We start from the raw sequence: 13,270 nt of genomic DNA on the forward strand, positions 1-13,270 counted from the left end.
ACATGTAACACACACTTGGCATCAAAGTTTTGCTGCAGGAGAAGGTAAAATGTCAACTTTTTTTCCTTCTTTATTGAATGAAACAGGCACCTAATAGGAAGTTGATTAAGAAATGTGTAAGGTTGGGTAGGTTTTTCTGGTCATTAAAGATTTTTTTGTCTGCTTTTTTTACTTGTCTTGTTTTAAAATATTTGCTCTTAAATTCTGCAAAATAAATGATGTGAGTGAGGAACAGCCCAACACACATCTGAATCTGGCAGGGTTCTTCCTATGTAACATTTCATCCTTAATGTAATTTAAATTAGTTTAAGGTATTAAAGTCTTTAAATTAATTTAAATCACTTTAAGACACTCCGCACTCAAAGCATGAGGGAGCATTACATGTTTTGGATTTTAAAAAGAGGCAGTATACATTCATTATGCAGTAATAGTATACAGTATAAAAGAGGCAGTATACAGTCTTTAAATCATTGTTTATGATCACTTTAAGACACTCCTCACTCAAAGCATGAGGGAGCATTACATGCTATGGATTTTAAAAAGAGGCAGTATACATTCATTGCTAATTATGTACTTTATTATTAAGTCTGAGTAGTAATTATTTTCCAGAGCGTGTTTGGCAAATGATAGTTTTTAATAAAGTTACAGAATAACATAATTGCTTGAAATTTAACTTAATAAATTTATGTCTTAGCACAGTAAGGATCTACTAAGGTCGCCTTTGATCTGCATTGAGAGCAGCAGGCAGAATCATGTTTGAAGGTGAGAAAAGTCAAGGACCAGTTTTGTTAAAAACTAGAGGATTATCCCAGGAGGTGCTGTAGGAAGCTCATTGCTTAGGTGAGAGTGGGGTGTTGATGGGGATGTTTTCTGTCTCTTCAGTGAGAACCTGGGGTAGATGGATTAGGCAGATCGTAGTTAATTATTTAACAAAGGGCCCAGTGCTGCAAATGCCTTTGACTCCTGCACTACTAAAACATCTCTGGTTTGGAGGGTGGAATTAAAACTGTAACTTTGAGATTAGGCTTTTCTTTTCCTTTTTCTCTTAGCTTTGAATGCAAAGCTTTTGACTGCCAGTCCTGAACGGCTGGAACAGATGAACTTTTGCACTCTGTGCTGAGGACAGTTACATAAAAGGGAGATGCTCAGATTGCATCCAAACCCAGCTCAGTTTGCTGTTGAAGGAGGTGGGTCTGGCTGTCCCTACCCACCTGGGGGTCTTCAGGGAGCCTCTCTGCTATCGGTGCTTGCTTTCTGTGCAGGCCCCTATTAGAAAACCAAAGGAAAGGCTCAATCTGTGACGAGCCAGATGTGATGTGAGCTGAAGTCCCAGAGACTGATTATTCCTGGGGCCAGCAGGACTGACGCAAACCGCTTTGAGTGTGTTTGATTTGTGGTGCTGAATTCCTGTGTGCTCTGGGTCACACTGGCCACTCTCCAGAGCACAAGTGCTGGGGGGTCTCTCCACAACTTCTCTGTTTTCATTAGACCAGTTAGAAGTTACTGTGCTGGGGTTGATGGACCCACATACACATGAATGTGGAGGAAGACAGAAACAAACCTCTAAACAAATCCTTTAAAAATCAGTGATACTGGCAGGGATAAAACAAAGGAAATTTGAGTTTGGCAGTGTCCAAACTTTTACCCAGTTCTTCTCAAAACAAAAGGGCTGCAGGACTGCAGTTGCACCCAGCAGCCTGGCCAGTGGTGCCCTTCCTGGTAAAGCTCCTGGCAAGCAGAGTTGCCAAAAGGTGACTTCTTTTCTGCAAGGTGCTTTCCTGTCTGCAGAGATACAGCCAGGGGATGTCAGTTCAGATATACAAGAGTAAGTACAGCAAGAATAGCTTTTCACCTAAGTCCTCACTGCATCTGAGGCTGAAATCGCAGAAATTGTTCTTTGAAATTGGTGCCCAGTTGTATTGTGAATTTGGTTTTCAAAGTGCAGCTTTGAATGAACAGCTGAGACTTTTAAAAGGCCTCAACACCTACTTTTTTTATTGGCACTTTTACATATGTGTGGCTATGGGGTGCACACACACCTGCACATAGGCATTGCATGGTCCTACCTGATTGTTTGGAACATTAGTCTTGTATTTAAGACACAGCACTGAAGCCTTTGCAATCCCTCAGATGTGCACAGAGCATCAGGACACTTGGTTCAAACCACTTCCAGCAGCCTCCATCCGTGCTGGGTGACAGCAGTGGGGCAAGAGGTTGTGTGTGGTTCTGCTGGAAGTCCTGTGATCAGCTTCTGGGTCTTGCTGTGATAGGGAGAATTTGATAGAAGGATCAAGCCATTCCTTCACATTATCACATTGTAGTGAATGGGCAGATGCTGCTGTTCTCCTCTTGCCTTTACCTCTGAGATCACCAGCAGCTGCTTCATTAACTATTAATGGCCTGCTCATTAATGCTGTAAAAGGCTAGGACCAGTCTTGCAAATTTTCTGGACTCTTCCCCTGAAATATTTATGACTTGCTCGCTGTGCAGAAGGGCAAGAGCAACAGCAGAGAACATGCCTCCATGTTTTGTTGAGCTTTATTAAAAAAGCTCATGAATATGAAGAACCTGGCAGCTTCTTCCTTTTTTTTGGCTTTCTGAGCTAGTGCTGCACATCTGGCTCTAGGGCTCGAGTGGGGCGGTGGTTTGCTGAAGGATCAGTGGCAGTGTTGGATGCTTTATTGATGATCTCTGGTTCTTGTAGTGCTTTCCTCTGCACCCTCCTATACAAGCACCAATTGATACCTCCACGGGAGGTTTTATTACTGTTGTTTAAGTGGTGGGGAAACTGAGGCACAAAAGTTGAGCGTTTTGCCTGGAGCCAAGCAATAGAAAGCCAGCAGAGGATGGAAATGTTTTGCCCAAGACTGTAATGGTACTTCTAATTGAAGTCTGGTTAGTGTGAAAGAGGGGGACACTCACTAAGCTTCATCTGAAGCCATTGCTACAAGTCATTCCTGTCCCTTCCAAAGAGCTCCTGCATGATCACAGAGATGAGCAGTGAGTAGTGAATTCCCTGGGAAGGAGCCAGTTGTTTTAGTTCTCTCTGGTATCAAGAAACAGCAGGGAAGCTATTTTACCCCTCCATCCAGATTTTGGAGATAAAACTCTGCTCATCTCATCGTGTAAGTCTACCAGCAATGAAGAGTCTAAAAAGTCCACTGAATCCCATCTGCAGCTCAGCTGGTGGTACACCAGACAGATTAAAATCTTTATTTCTTTCCCACAGCCATCTGCAGAGTGAACACTGGTGTAAATACATGTGGGAGGCATTTTTTGGTAAAGTAGGGAGATATGGTTTAAAGAGAACAGGTATGACTCCAGGAATGAGGACCAGTTTGTACAGTGTTTAAGATCTTTCCCACATACAGCTGGCCTTCAGAGTAAAAAAGGTCCTCTGTGTCTGGAAGATGCAAGGTGTGTCAGCAATGACCAGCCTTTAGTACTCTTTGAGCTTCTGGGGTTGCAGGTAGTGCTGAAGTGGAACCAGGTGGCAAAATAAATCCATATCAGAAGCATTCTCTGGTACACTTTTCTTGTTATTTCTTACAGAGTGTGAATATTTCATCCCACATCCTATCAAGTTGCAACAGATGCTTGGTTTCTCTCCTGGAGCCATTCCTTTCAATGGCTGGAGCAAAGTTAGGGCAGACCCAGGCTAGAGATTCAAAGCTCTTCACTGAAACAATGTTGAAGTTAATGTTTATTTCACACTGCTATGGCAAGATGAATGTGGTGGACACAACTTGGTGGTCATGCTGTGCCCTGTATGATTTCAGTAGATGATGGTGGGACTCCCTTGTCACGCTGATCTCCAGGAATATTCCAGCAGCATACTGAATGTCATCTGCTTTTGCCCTCAAAAGTAGCATAAGTGTCTTTGGGGAAGACTTCTGGGATTCTACTGCTACAAGAATAACACCCAGATCTTAAGCTTCTTTTGTGACTCTTTACTGAGGCAATTCCTCCAAAAGCTGGAAGATGAGTTAGATACAAGGATTGAGTCCCTGGCTGTTGGTTGGTGCAGCTTTTCTAGAGAAAGCTGCAGTGGAGACTGCGGAGCAGATCACTGTTGGTTTTTAGTTACCAGTGGGTGCCATTACCTCTCCTTTTGTAGAGCTGCTCCCTTCCTCAACAAAGGTAAGCCTCTCAGCATGGGCACAAAGCTCCACCTGAGTTTTGGGAGCCTTTTCCTCACCTTTTCCTTGGTAGTTAGGAGGAGTCTGCCATCCAAATCAGGCATGATTCCTCCAACTCTGAGTTTGAGGCTGAATCACAGGTGAGAGATGTAAAATCTCTTTTCCTAAGGAAAGATCAGTGTAATTCAAAGTGTTGGGGGCAATGTCTTACCACTGCCAAAGGCATCAAGGTTGTCCAGTATCAATTATGTGGGAAAACTTAGTGATAATTAACACTTCCATTAACATAGAAACTCACTCTATCCTGTGGAACGACTGGAAGAAGGAGGGGTTCTCAGTAGAAACAACTTGCAGTTCTTGGTATCATAACATCAACTAAAGCAGTGGCTGGCAGCAGAGGAATTCCAGATTATCTTCTGCCTGTGAGCAGCGTTTCCAAGGAGAAAGCATGTATTTGCAGTCTTGTGCAAATTCCTGATTTCAGCACTTTCAGGCTGTGAACTGGACTGTGCTTTAGAAGATGCTACAAATCATAATTCTTTTTCTGTTTCTGGCAATGTAGTCATGTCAAGATAGAAATGATTTTACAGATTTATGAAAACTAGTTTCTAAAGTCTAGCCTTTGAAGTGATATCTTGGCATCTGAGTGGTCCAAGGGGTACTATGAGTTCATTGGGACTTGCAGGTCTAGCATTTTTAGAAGAAACCAGCTGTTGATTAGCTCTAACTGTGTTTGCCTGTGTCCTCAGGGGTGATACACAGGGTTGGATGTGTTACTTGAAGTTTTAGTGTGTTTAGATTGGTGGCTACTCCAGCCAGTAGCTGCTTTGGGTCACAGTAAATTCTGACACAGGAAAATGTTATATAGGCCTAATATAAAGAAATGAAATGGCAAAACCAGTTCATGGGCAGAAACAGGGGAACAGGCAGCCAAATAAAATGGTTCCTGTTTGAGTCTGTGATAAGGCTGTCCCAGGACACCTGTTAAACCTGGCCTTTTCAGAAGAGTTTAATCTCCTTTGAGATGTGTTCTGCATTTTTTTCCAGTGATGCTGTTTATGCTTCATACTTGCCTGGGCTTAAGGACTGCAAATTGGCCTTTTGACTGCCCTGCTTGGACAGCTGGGTCCTTCTGCACTGACCTGATGTGATGGGGCCCAAAACAGTGCTCATCTAGAGTTTGTGTATCAATGAACACTGCCCTGTTGGGAGTTTATAAAACAATTTATTTCATGGCATCAGCATCTTGGCTCTTACTTGACAGCATCTGATGGTCCCCACCTGCAGTGCACGGAGCAGCTCTGTGTGGCAAGGCACAAAGGCTGGAATTTGTATCACGACAGGCTGTGATGTATACTGGGAAGTCAGCTCGCATCCCATCCTGCTTTCTGCTGGAAATAGCTCGGGGTTAAGCTGTGCCTACACTGCAGAGTCCTGCCAGCAGAGCTGTCCTGGCCAAGCAAGGAGAGGTGTGATTCCTGAGGAGGCACGGTGTGCCTGTGCTGGAGAAGCCGCCCTTTCTGCAGCCCGCCAGGCTGGGCTCCTGCACAGCAGGGCTTTGCCCCACAGCCCTGCCCATTGCACAGCCTTTGGGTCACACAGGGGCTCCTCTGCTGCTGGAGCACTTCTGAGAAATCAGGTCCTGTAAATTCCTAAAGGTGTGTTTTCAAATTCTCCTAAGTAAAACAGAGGTGAGGGATGCATTTTAGCATTCTGTGTTCTCCCTTACCTTCCTTCTTTGCAGGGAGGTTCCAGTGTGGCTGCTGTGCTCCAGAGCAGGGCACAGGGGCTGTTACTCTAGCTATGTGCCATCCAGTGCTGGATAATGTGGCAAGATCCAAAAATAAAAGGTGGAAAAATATGCAGACAGAGGAAACAAGGCACAACTTTACCTCTTGGTCAGAGCAACTCCCATCCCACTTCCTAGCACCCTCTTTCTTTCAAGACCCCTTGAGTTTTGAAAGATGGATTCTGTTGTATTTTTACAACAACCAACTTTCCACACCAACTTTTAATCCTTGACTCCCTTCAAGAGATTGTGTTGTTAGACTGCTACTGTTAGTACAGGTCCTTTGATGAAATACTGCTCTTCTCTTCCTCCCCAGCATTTTAGAGTTACACATTTCTTTGCTCAAGAGGAATAGGGTTATTCAGGCCTGCAGGGTTATTCCAAGCCTCACTGGAGAAGCAGATGAGAGAGTGGTTTATTGGTGCTTATTTGATCTCATATTTTTAAAATATAAGCACCTTGTATCCTCTTGGGTATTTACCGTACCAGTATTTGTGATACGGAAAAGTTTTGTTACAAAAATTGAGTGAAGAAGCTCTGGAGAGTAAAAATGGTTTGCACAAGGTCAGGCAGGGAATTAAAATCTCTCCCACAGCCTGGCTGGAGCCATACCCTCCTACCCTCTCTTCCTCTGGTGCCCCCATGTCCCTGGGTAATGATTTGCTGCCTGAGAGGCTCAGCTTCTCAGTACAGTATAGAACCACTGATTTCCAGACAATTCCCTAAGGATGTGCCAGCTGGGGCCACATCAGACCTGCAAGTCTTTTTTTATCTGTTTGCCTGTATGTTGCAAGTCACTTATTGCTTTTGGCAAAACTTCTTGGCAATCATTCAATCTGTTGAAATTGCCTGATTAAGTCATCAGATGAGAAAAAAGTCTACTGAGATGTGATTACCAACAAGAAATCATCAAGATGTCAAACTTGGCCTCTTTTAGGTGTTTGGGCTCTGACTTGGAACCAGTTCCTGGTAAGGCTGTGGTTTTGGCTTGGTTTTCTCCCAAAATAAGTATGGGGGGTGTTTCATCCTTTGTAACAGTCTTGATCCCTTCTCCCCCTTCAGTGAAACTTGACGCTTTTTCTTCTTGAAAAGGGGACCCAGAAAATGATTTTGCTGGAGCAGGTACTCTATTAAAGATGCAAATGTGCAAGTGCTATGGAGAAGCAGAGCTTGCAATGTTAACTGCTCTCCAGCAAATTTCATATGCACACACACACACACATATATATGTGCACCAGATCTCTTAATAGCCATGGAAAGCAGGGATGTCCAATTTCCAGGAGCATAAAGCTCTCACATTTAGCCTGTTCCAACAGATAACAGGAGGTGCGACCTCAGTATCATTTCCTTAATTACATCAGCATTTCTTGTTCCCCTCTTCCACACACTCCCTGCAGCCACGAAATCACAGTTACTGTAGGAATTCACACTGGTGTCCCAGTGTTCAAAACCAACACTTGCTATTTCTATATGTTTCTTGGAGGATTTTTAGGTTTTTTGGAAGCAAGATGCTAAAGACAAATAAACACATCTATAAGCAAAACATTTGAATGACTGTGCAGTCATTATAACTGATATCAGGGCAAAGGAATGCAAACTGGCCAGTCTGTGGCTTCATGCCTTTAGCTCCTGTCCCTCTGTTTTGTTTTTCATTTTGAGCACAGGAAGGGGCCAGTATATGACCATATGCTTACAAAATGCTGGTTACACATCTTTCAAACACTGTTGTCATAGTAATGATATGACATGTATATGTCACATTTGGTCACGCTGTGAATGTACCTGTGTAACTCCAAACCTTACTGTGTTTCCTTCTCCTTCTTCATCACCAGCAATAACAATTGTTTCCAAGGAACTTAATGCATCTGTTTGGAATAAATTGGAAATGTGATTTCATTTCTGTCAGTGCCAGTGGGAATTACATGCCCTGGGAAATGTGCGAGGGTATTGCGGGCAAAATGTTAAGCACGTACTTAAACATCATTGATGTTGATCGAGTTAAGTCTGCTTTAAAACCTTAGGAGCCATTGCCTCTTTCCAAGCATTGTCTTACTTGGTGGTTCTGAATGAAGGAGAATTGCTCTTCCCTTGCAAGGCCCTAAAGATGGAATTGAACCTGGAGGGAAGAAATAGCAGAAGCTGCTGCTGATACTGCTGTGAAGATTACCTTGGTCATACCTTTTCATTTTCCAAAGATAAGATTCTTTCAGTATGATCTAAAGATTCCTTCAGTTTTCAAATGTTGGGAGTGGGTGTTTTTTTTCTCTTGTGATTTGTTTTTCTTTCTTTTTCTTGTCTTGTAATCATCTTTGCAAGTTAAACAAGGTTTTGAAGTTAACACTACTTTGAGGCAGTGATATCTAGGCCAAAGAGGTTCACACCTCTTGGTGTGAGTGAGTTCTTGTGATTTTTGTGAAGGGGAAGTCTTGTGATGAGAACGTGGAGGAGCACAGCCAAGGTCCAGATTTGATCTCTGTGGCTTTTCCCCTGAGAGCCTTTGGCAGATGAGAGATGCATGCAGGCTCCATATAGCCATCTTTAAAACAGATATCCCTTGGGGAGAGTATGGATTAATTAACATTTCAGAGATGCTTTGAGTTTCTTCAGTAGGTGTTGCAGAAATGCAAAAAGGGTTTTTTTCTTGCTAGACACAGGCTGTCTAAAGGACAAATTATAAGGATGTTGGTTTACCTCCTCAGTGCTCTTTTTTCAATTTGAAGACTATTTAACTTCTTCCTTATGCATCAGTGTGGTGTTTTACTACCAATTTAAGCCAAATAAAATACACAGTGTCTGGACCAGGATTGGATTTCATACCTTCACATCATGAGAGCTCATGCTGATAATTTGCCAGTAGCCTCAGGTCTTTGATAGTAATTTGTCAGATGCTATACAGAACCTGATTTGCATCTGTATTTACATAAATGCTTTAATTAAAATTATATGCACCAACCTGAGATAGATTAACAGCACTGCCTGTTACTTGTTTACATTCCCTGACAATAAAACCCTGCCCTGGCTGCTTCTTGCTGATGGTATGACTTGACAAGGCTATTTGAGGTGGGGACTAGAACTTGACAGGTCTCTAGTTAAACTCTGCTGCAAACTGAGGAGTGACAGGAAGCTTTTAAGACAAAATTCTCCCTTTATTTTAGCAGCAGAGAAGATCTGAGCACTTTGATTTGAGGGGTCAGAATTGGTCCCTATCCAGTCCTGAAGTTCTAGCTCTAGGGTAGTTTTGTGCAGTCAGAATTTATATTTCCTGGCACATGATGTCTGCTTTGTCACACATCCAAAATGTGAAACTCCAATGAGGACAGTAGAAAATCTTTTTACATACAGCCTCCACTAAGAATAAAATTTTTGAGCAGTGTTCATCTTTCAACAGAGCACTACAGAGCTTCCTGAAGGGCAGAGTGCTCTGAGGGATTTTGGGGTACCAGGTGGAGCCTTGGTTGTTTCAGTGGGACATGTGAGAGCATAAGACTGAGTTTGGATGAAGGCAGTGAAGACTCTGGAAGTTTTTTTTTCCTTAGACCACACATTTCATTTGGAGAACACAGCCATATAAATAGAAATTAAATCCAAATGGTGCAGTTTGCCTTGGGACAGTGAAGGATGTTCCAGTTGAGGAAGCTGTGCTGCTTCACAGTTATTCAGAAGTTGTCATAATGTTGCAAAGGGCAAATGGGAAAGTTATGACTGATTCCACAGACTGCTGTGAAGATCTGTGAAGTACAGGCTAAAGAGAGCTGTAACTACCTTGCCTGGGTTTAGAGGGTTGCTGAGCTTTGTTTAAAGCTGTTTACTTGATTTGCTTTATAGGAGATCCTTTACAGCCAATGTTTCCTTCACTTCAAGGTTGTGAATATGCAGAGGATTGGACTAAAATCTATTTTAATTGTAATTAATACATAATTAAAGGTCCTTTTCAACCCAAACTATTCTATGATTCTGTATAAATTTGAGCATTACCAGTAGGTTTCTCTGGTGACCTCTGACTATATTTTCTGTAGTTATTTCTGAATCTTATTTGAGAGAGTCCATTTAGGTTCAGCCTATTTGTACATTAGCATTCATCCATTAACCTGTGTGCCTGATAGCTCTGTTCAAGATGCTAAACTGTCCCCTGTGGGACGGGTGGCCAAAAGCTGTTTAGTGAAGTCCACGTGAAAGAGCAGAGGAACAAAAGCACCTGCATTTGTGGCAAAGTGCCCTAAATATTTCAATGAGGAGGTGTTAGTAAGCTGGGCTGGCTGGATTGCATGGTTGAGGTTGTGGGGTGAGTGTCAGTGCAGGGTGATGGTGTGGAGGGGAGCTGGAGCCCACCCCCTCCCATGGGCATTGGGGTGCCACAGCCTGAGCCTGGCACAGAAGGGGCAGCCAGCAGTGGTGGCCGGGGTGGTACTGCCAGGGCACCATCTACCCCAGCTGAGGTCTGCACTTTGCACTTGCTGGGGTGTGGTGGGCTCAGACAAAGCCAGATGTGCAACCTTGCCTGAATTCAAACTGACACAAGTAAATCCAAACTATCAGTATTGCTTTGCTTCATCCATAGCAACAGGATGAAGACACCATATTAAATTCAGTTTGGCACAGGGGTGCTCTGATACTTAGAGGAAGGTGGGGAAGGCAGTGGAAGGGAAGCAGCCCTTGTTCCCCCTGTTGGGAGGGAGGGGATGTCGCTGGTTTCTCAGTCTGGTTTTTCTCCATCACTCAGGGGAGCACAGGGCCCGGCAGCACTCGGCTCCTCTCCGCTAATGAAGCTTTTTCAGTGAGACAAGCACACGAATGAGAGGGCCTGGGATATGACACACAGGGCAAAACCTTTCCACCAGGGAAAGTGACCTGTTGGGAAGGGATATTTGTTTTAAATTCTGCTCTGCAGCTGTCTAGTCTGACATTTTGGAGATCCATTGGCCAGCTGTCCCAGTTCAGCCCTCCGCTTTCCCCTCAGACATCTGCACTGCATCTCCCAGCAAGGGATGAAGCAGGATGGAGGCTGGTTCAGGAACCCTGGAAAAGTGTGGATTACAACCACACTTTAACACTGAAGCAGCAGCTGGTTTGAATTTGGACCGACATCCGAGGTGTGGGTACCTCTGCTCGTGCCCACTTGGGTACCCCAGGCTTTCCCAAGGGGAGCTTTAGGTGTGGTGTGAGGTGGGAGAGCAAGGAAGGGGGTCCAGCAAGCAGTCCTGCATTTGGAGAAGGTTTCTTTCATGGGTTGTCTTGTCTGTCTGATTTTAAGAGTCTGCACTAATGCTGCAGGTCTGGTGAGTGCTGCAAGCCAGCCTTTAATCAGCCTGTGCGTATTTTAAGAATTGTGCCGACTGTTGCTGCCTCAGAGATACCTGGAGATTTGGGGGAGAGAAGCCTGTCCTACTTTCTCAGGGTAGCCAGCAAGGCGTGCTCATTTCCCAATTTAACGTGAGCCTCCTCAGTCTTATTTTTCAAAGCATTTTCTTTGAAGGATTGCAAAGCTCCAAGCAACCAGTTAGTGCATGGGGGAAGAGAGAAGACACAGTGTAACAGAGTAATAATTCCTGCAGTTAGAAGTGTATTGATAACTGCACTTGGGCCAGGGCCATCCTTGGGCAAAGGGACCTCCAGCCCTGCTGCAGAGAGGGCAGCTCGCTTGTCTGCAGCTCTTTGGTCATAGATGTGCAAAGCTGGAGGCAGCATCCAGCAGCCTCCTGCAGGACTGGCAAGGTTCCTAATGAGGACAAGGCTCAATGGGGTAAAATCATGGCAAGAAGGTGCTGGGGTTGAATCATTTGTGTATCAGAAATCAGCGAGGTTGGGGGTTTTGTGAGGGTCACACAGTGGGTGTGATGGAAATGATTACTTGTCTTTCCATCCGAGCTCTCCAGACTGGGAAAAGTGACTATAAAAAGGTTGATGGATCTGTGCAGACAATCCTCTGGATCTTGAGCGTGCCAGACAAGTGTCCCAGAGCCAGGGAATAAATGCTTATCTTAGTCAGACCCCTCTTGAGCTCTGACTTGGAAGTGTACAGGCTCTCTTCCCACGTGCCCAGATCCCTGTGAAACAAGGTTTTGTCAAAGCAGGCACCCAAATTCCAGCAGAAGCACATTTGATAATCAGGCTCTTGGACAATGTGTGGAGTTCCCAGCATCACACCACCATGAAAATATGCAAAAAGTATCGCAGAAGTAAAAGCATTCCATTCTGGAAAAGCACTTGAGAGACAGTTCATTAGCTCTTTATTTTCACCAACCTAATTGAAATTCCCCACTACTTTATTTATTATATTCTGCTGCCATCTGAAGTTGTTAGCAAATTTTTTGAGTTGTCCATACGGGGAACTGTCACCTATTGGTAGGAGTCCTCTGAGAAGGGTCCTTCCTCCATCTACCATGTGTGTATCAGATGAAGCTGATAGAGATCCTCAGGATGTCTGCAGTAAGTCATCTCCTCCTAATACAGAATATCACCTGAGGCCAGTTCTTATTATTTCTATTTCAGAGCACCTCAAGACACACATGTTTCATTGGTTGATGAAACAACATAAAGCAAAGCTGGAGGCTGTGCCAGATAGTTCATAACCATGGAGGAAAACTTGGCAGAGGAGGAGAGAAAGGAAGGGAGGAATTAATGCTAAAACATGTGTCTGAGTGGTTTTGATGTGTTTGTTTCATGTTAGCTTTCTTAGATGTTGTCAGCTGTTGCTAAGTTTTGTACACCTAACAGCAAAGGTGGTATTAATGAAAATAGACCCAGTATGGGAAGAGGGCATTTACTGAATTTAGAAGTCGATCCAGATCCCTTTCATTGTTAGATGGATTTTATCATAAAAAAAAATCTACCTTTTTGATTTGGAGTCACCCAACAAAACCAGTCCTTGGCTGAGATGGATGTTTGACTTGAGTTCTGACGTTCTCTTTTCCTTCTTTTTAAACTAAAAAAACCCTTAACTTTAAAAAAATGATACAGTATTTGCAGAATCAATAGAAAAGCTGACCCAGATAAAAGTGTGCAAAAATTGGTTTCATGCCCTAGAACTTTTCCTGCATGCTTTTTGATGCAATGTATCTGATCCTTCAAAAAGGAGGTAACATACAGTGATCTCAGTAGCTTTGAAGAATTGTTCTGGAAGAATAACAAGGAGTACTGGAGAAAGGGGTGTGCACTTGTCTGGTTTTCTCCCCCTCATTAAATATATCATGAGATGAGACAGAAGAAATTTAATGTCATGTTGATGGTTTTGTGGAAGGATAAGATACATTTTGTATTAAATCTGATTTTTAAAAGATGAAAGTGCATTTTTCCTGAACAGTCTTCACAGCAGGATGTGAATTGCACTTTATCTCCTCGGGTC

The sequence above is a fragment of the Serinus canaria genome, chromosome 2 (genome assembly GCF_022539315.1).
Source record: "Serinus canaria isolate serCan28SL12 chromosome 2, serCan2020, whole genome shotgun sequence".
NCBI classification, from domain to species: domain Eukaryota; kingdom Metazoa; phylum Chordata; class Aves; order Passeriformes; family Fringillidae; genus Serinus; species Serinus canaria.